Raw genomic sequence first — 6,651 nt, forward strand, 5'->3', positions numbered from 1 at the left:
AACAAAAAAAAGAAACCAATTATTTCAAACAAATACCCCGGGGGGAGCTGCATATGCAGATACTCTTATACACTGTTGGGAGAAATCACTGTTACCATAGGCACTACAAAACCTCTCGGAGCTTCCCAAACAATCACAAAGCTAGCTACCGTTTCATCTAGCAATTCCAACAGTGTGTATGTGCATGCATGGTGAAACTGTGTCTCTACTAAAAATATAAAATACTTAGGGACAGTGAAATTACTATATGGAAGCCATAGCTGCCTTCCCAAGTTGAATGAAGCACTACTCACAATAGCCAAGATATGCAATCAACCTACCCATCCATCAACTGACGAAGAGATGAAGTAGCATCGGCATACAGACACAATGAAATGTGTCCCATGAACAAAAACTGATGACATAACATTATTTGCGGCAACACGGATGGACCTGGAAGACATTATGTCCAATGGAATCAGCCATGCAGAGAGAGACAAACACTGCATCATCTCACCCAAGTGGAAGCTAAAAAAGAATTATTTAAGTGAAATGAAGGTACAGTGGTGGTTATCAGAGGCTGTGGGGAGGGGGAGGGCATGGGCTGGCAATGGTAATGGGTACCAAGTTTCACTTCCAGGGCAGGAACCAATGCTGGTGATCTACTCCACAGGAGGGTGACTACAAGTAACAATATGGTAGCCTGTTTTTCAATAGAGCTAGAAAGATGCAGAACACTGAAGGTTCACACTACAAACAAATGAAAACTAGACACGGGAATAGACATGCAAAACATGCAGATCTCATGATTCCTCAAGGATATACATGTAGGAAAATAACCCGCTATACTCCCTAATTTTGGACATGTATTACAAACTTAATTTTAAAACTATAAATGAACAATGCTAAAATTCATAGAACCATGGAAGACCCTGAAAATCCAAAGCAATTGGAACTCATTTGAAGGCTTCACCCTCCTCGATGTCAAATTACACTGAAGAGCTATACTTATTCAAGCTCAAGGAACTGGCATAAAAAGAGAAACATACACCATTGGACAGTATTAGGCAGCCAAGCAACAAAAATACATGTACTTATAGTCGACAGACTTCTAAAAAGAACCCTGAATAAAATGGGAAACGACTAGTTCATTCTGTCAATGGCTTTGAGGAAATGGGAAATCCACACACGAAAGAATTAAATAAAACCTTGTTTTCCATGACACACAGAAATCCATGCAAAATCACTTTCACAAACAAACACAAGACCTGCAAGCTTAAAACTTCCTCGAGAAAACTGAAGGTGAGCATTAGCTTAGTGAAACCTGAACCTATCATCACAGGTGGCTAAGAGAAAGGACGATTAAGAAAATCAAAAAAAATACTCATTGCTAAGGGAAAGAAACAGAAATTAGTATTTCTCTTGAGTAAACACAAAACCACTGCCGACAAAAGAAACATGTAACAGACCAAAAATGAAGAGCTTCTTCACTGGAATAGAAAGAAAAAAAAACAAGTGAAACAGCAGGCATAGTACACACTGGAAGAAACTGGTAAGTAATCACATATCAGAGGGAGGTTTGCATTGAACATTTACCAGAAACTAACACTACTATCAGTGAAAACACACACAACCAATGAAAATTGGGCAAGGAACCTGAGTAACACAACAAAAACTCGGCAGGAAACCTGTGTAGTCACTTTGGATAAGTACACATGAAATGAGTTAACAGGTACAAGAGCCGGGTGCAGGGGCTCACGCCTGGATTCCAAGTACATTGAGAGGCTGAGTAGGGCAGATCACCTGAAGTCAGGGATTCGAGACTAGCCTGGCCAACGTGGTGAAACCCCATCTCTACTAAAAATACAAAAATTACCCGGGTATGGGGGCACACATCTCTACTCCCAGCTACTCGGGAGGCTGAGGAGGGAGAATCACTTGAACACAGGAGATGGAGGTTGCAGTGAGCTGAGATGGTGCCATTGCACTCTAGCTTGTGCAACAAGAGAGAAACTGTCTCCACAAAACAAAACAAAAAAAACAGGTAAAAGAATGGGTTTCTCAACATCACTGTTTGAGATCAACTCATTTCAAACATGTAAATGAAAACCACACTCAGGCACCATCTCAATCCAACTGATATGAATATTGCCAAAAAGAAAGACTGAAATAAGGCAAAGGCTGGTGAGAAGGCAAAGAAAAGGATAATCTTACACACTACTGGGTGGAACTTTAATTAGGATGCGATCTAGGAAAAACACTGGAAGGTCCCTGAACAAATTAAACATGCGCCTAACATGTAATGTCATCATCCCACCCATGGTTATCCATGGAAAGCAAATGAAATTCATATGCTGGAGACAAAGCTTCCTTCTCCTCTTTCTTGACACACTACTGACAATAGCCAAAAGACGGAATCAACCTACCTGTGCATCCACAGATGAAGGGATGAAGAATCTTCAGGACACAGGCACAATGGAATAATTTTCAGCCATCCAAATTCAGGGCATTTTCTCTTTCCCACAAGATGGCTGCACCTGCAAGATACTATGTTCTATCAAATCAGAAAGGCAGAGAAAAGAGAAAGATCAACCCTGCACGTTCTCACTCATGTGGGAGCTGAAAAATTTTACTCACTGAAGGTGGAAATACAGTAGTGGTCACCACAGGCTGGGTGGAGGAGAGGACACAGGCAAGGATTGGCAACAGGCATGCAGAGAGTTAAAGGAGAAGAATACATTCTGGTATTCTACTCCACAGCAGGGAGACTGTGCATAACAATATGGTCGTGTCTTTCTCAAAATAGCTACCAAGGAGATACCGATATTCACACCTCAAAGATGTAAGACCTATACAAGGTCACAGGCACAAGAAACTTCTTGATTCTATCCTTATGCAAGATATACAAGTATCAAAATGTCCCACTTCACTGCTAATTCTGGACATGTGGTATGAACCACACATTTTACAAAATGTTAACTATACACAGCTAAAAATTCACATGGAACCACCAAAGACCCTGAATATGCAAAGCAATCCTAGGAAATACAAACTAGTTTGGAGGCCTCACACTCTTCATCTTCAAATTACAGGTTAAAACTCTACTTATCCAAAGACTATGGCAGTGGCATAAAAAGAAACCATGCACCTATGGACATAACAGTACCTAAACGTACGCCTGTATGCAGTCAACACATTTTTCTCAAAAGAACGCCCACAAGATGCAATGAGGTTGGGTGCTGTGGCTCACAAATTAAAACCTAAACACATGACCCCAAAGCATCAAATGCCTACAGGAAGACAGAGTGAGCTTAAGTTTCAAAAAACCTGAATGAATGTTAAATAGTGAGAAAAACAACAGAAGGAAAACACTTCCAATAATAGAAGTCAGAAATTCTTGTTTTTATTATTGACTATATCTTACAAGAATAATCACTGTGAACTAAAATAATAATCAACCAGCAAAGAAAAAAAAAAAAAAAAAAAAAAAACCTGAAGAAATACTGCACAGTAAAGAAAACAATGCACCAACCAACACTCAGAAGGCATTCTTCAGATAGAAAGGACATTACAAGGAATCAAGTATCTGAAAGGGATTATCTGACATTCAGAAGAAACTAACACGCCACTGAGGAACAAAACAAAACCAAGGAACCCAGCCAAAACTGGACAACAAACCTGAACAGACATCACTGAAAAGACAATGTGCAATTTACTAACATATAAAAAACGTGGTTCTCAACATTACTAGTCATCTCTAAACTGTAACTGAAAATCACACTCAGGTACAGACTCACTCTAATTTGAAAAAAAAGAAACCAATTATTTCAAACAAATTCCCCAGAGGGAGGTGCATACAAAGATACTCTCATGCACTATTGGGAGAGATCACTGTTACTACAGGCACTACAAAAACCTCTTGGAGCTTCCCAAACAATCAAAAAGAAAACTACCATTTCATCTGGCAATTCCAGCAGTGGGTATACACTTACAGAGAGTGAAATCACTGCATGGAAGGAAGCCATAGCTGCCTTCCCAGGTTGACCGAAGCATTACACACAATAGCCAAAATAAGCAATCAACCTACCTGTCCATCCACTGAGGAAGGGATGAAGGAACTTCAGCATACAGACACAACAAAATACACCCCATCAACAAACATCGATGACATAACATCCTTTGTGGCAACACGGATAAACCTGGAAGACATTATATTTAGTGGAATCAGCCAGGCAGAGAAAGACAAACACTGCATCATCTCACCCATGAGGAGACTAAAAAAGAATTATCTAATGGAAAGTGAAAGTACAATAGTGGTTATCAGATGCTGGGGGGAGGAGAAAGCATGGGCTGGCATTGGTAATAGGTACCAAGTTGCACTTCCGGGGAGGAATTAATGCTGGTGATCTACTCCACAGGAGGGTGACTACAAGTAACAATATGGTAGGATCTCTTTCAATAGAGCTAGAAAGGAGAGGAACACTGAAGGTTCACACCACAAACAAATAAAAACTAGACATGGGAATAGATATGCAAAACACCCTGACTTCATCCTTCCTCAAAGTACACAAGTAAAAAAAAATCCCACTGTACCCCCTAATTTTGGACATGTATGACAAACCCAATTTTAAAACTATAAATGAACAATGGCAAAATTCACAGAGAACCATGGAAGACCGGAAAATCCAAAGCACTTCCCAGAAATAGAAACACACTTGAATGCCTCATGCTCCCCAATGTCAAACGACATCGAAAAGCTATACTTACTGAGGCAGCAAGGAACTGGCATAAAAATAAGAAACATATGCCACTGGACAATATCAGGCAGCCAACAGACAAATCTGAATGTACTTACAGTCAATAGATTTCTCAAAAGGCTGGGCATGGGTGGCTCACGCCTGTAATCCCAACATTTTGGGAAGCCACAGCAGGCTGACCACTTGAGGTCAGGAGTTTGAGACCAGTCTGGTCAACATGGTGAAGCCCCATCTCTAATAAAATAAAAATACAAAAATTAGCCAGCATGGTGGTGGTGTGTGCCTATAATCCCAGCTACTCGGGGGCTAAGGCGGGAAAATTGCTTGGATCCTGGGGATGGAGGTTGCAGTGAGCTGAGATCACACCACTTCCACTTCACTCTAGCCTGGCAAAAGAGCAAAACTCTACCTCAAAAAAAAAAAAAAAAAAAAAAAAAGAATCCCAAACAAATAAACTGGGAAACAGCTAGTCCATTCTGTAAATGATTTTGAAAAAACTGGAAACTCACAAAACATGGAAACCTCAAGTTTATCCTTTATCCTTATGTAAGGTACACTAGTACCGCAATGTCCCCATTATATCCCTAATTCTGGACATGCAGTATGAACCAAACTTGTCATGAAATGTAACTACGCACAACTAAAAATTCACATGGAACTACCATAGACTCCAAATATGCAAAGCAATCCTAGGAAATACAATCTCATTTGGAGGTCTCACACTGTTCAATTTCAAATTACATGGAAAAGATCTACTCATCCAAAGACTATGGTAGAGACCTAACAGTGAAACCATGCGGACATAACAGAATCTAAACGTATGCCTGTATGGAGTCAACATCTGTTTTCCTTTTTTCTTTTTTTTATTATACTTTAAGTTCTAGGGTACATGTGCATAACGTGCAGGTTTGTTACATATGTATATTTGTGCCATGTTGGTGTGCTGCACCCATCAACTGGTCAGCACCCATCAATTCATCATTTATATCATGTATAACTCCCCACTGCAATCCCTCCCCCCCCCTCCCCATGATAGGCCCCAGTGTGTGATGTTCCCCTTCCCGAGTCCAAGTGATCTCATTGTTCAGTTCCCACCTATGAGTGAGAACATGCGGTGTTTGGCTTTCTCTTCTTGTGATAGTTTGCTAAGAATGATGGTTTCCAGCTGCATCCATGTCCCTACAAAGGACGCAAACTCATCCTTTTTTATGGCTGCATAGTATTCCATGGTGTATATGTGCCACATTTTTTTTTTTTTTTTTTTTTTGAGACGGAGTCTCGCTCTGTCGCCCAGGCTGGAGTGCTGTGGCCGGATCTCAGCTCACTGCAAGCTCCACCTCCTGGGTTCACACCATTCTCCTACCTCAGCCTCCCGAGTAGCTGGGACTACAGGCGCCCGCCACCTCACCCGGCTAATTTTTTTTTTTTTATATTTTTTAGTAGAGACGGGGTTTCACCGTGTTAGCCAGGATGGTCTCGATCTCCTGACCTCGTGATCCGCCCGTCTCGGCCTCCCAAAGTGCTGGGATTACAGGCTTGAGCCACCGCGCCCGGCCCTGTGCCACATTTTCTTAATCCAGTCTGTCACAGATGGACATTTGGGTTGATTCCAAGTCTTTGCTATTGTGAATAGTGCTGCAATAAACATACGTGTGCATGTGTCTTTGTAGTAGAATAATTTATAATCCTTTGGGTATATACCCAGTAGTGGGATGGCTGGGTCATATGGTACATCTAGTTCTAGATCCTTGAGGAATTGCCATACTGTTTTCCATAATGGTTGAACTAGTTTACAATCCCACCAACAGTGTAAAAGTGTTCCTATTTCTCCACATCCTCTCCAATAACTGTTGTTTCCTGATTTTTTAATGATTGCCATTCTAACTGGTGTGAGATGGTATCTCATTGTGGTTTT

The 6,651-nt window shown here is 40.9% G+C and overlaps 1 long non-coding RNA gene across 2 annotated transcripts; it reads right to left on the bottom strand.

Moving 5' to 3' along the window:
- Positions 1–93: 93 nt before the first annotated feature.
- On the bottom strand, positions 94–4,300 carry LOC117096099. Of its 2 annotated transcripts, none has more exons than XR_004442346.1 (3): positions 4,067–4,300; positions 2,406–2,516; positions 94–432 (listed from the first exon to the last, which is right to left on the bottom strand). It is a non-coding gene; the product is annotated as an uncharacterized LOC117096099 (long non-coding RNA). The 2 variants fall into 2 exon arrangements; XR_004442345.1 differs by lacking the exon at positions 94–432 and adding an exon at positions 1,365–1,469 and having other exon boundaries at positions 4,067–4,297.
- Between the last annotated feature and the right edge of the window lie 2,351 nt (positions 4,301–6,651).

This window comes from Trachypithecus francoisi, unplaced genomic scaffold (assembly GCF_009764315.1).
Source record: "Trachypithecus francoisi isolate TF-2019V2 unplaced genomic scaffold, Tfra_2.0 Lachesis_group14, whole genome shotgun sequence".
NCBI classification, from domain to species: Eukaryota; Metazoa; Chordata; class Mammalia; order Primates; family Cercopithecidae; genus Trachypithecus; species Trachypithecus francoisi.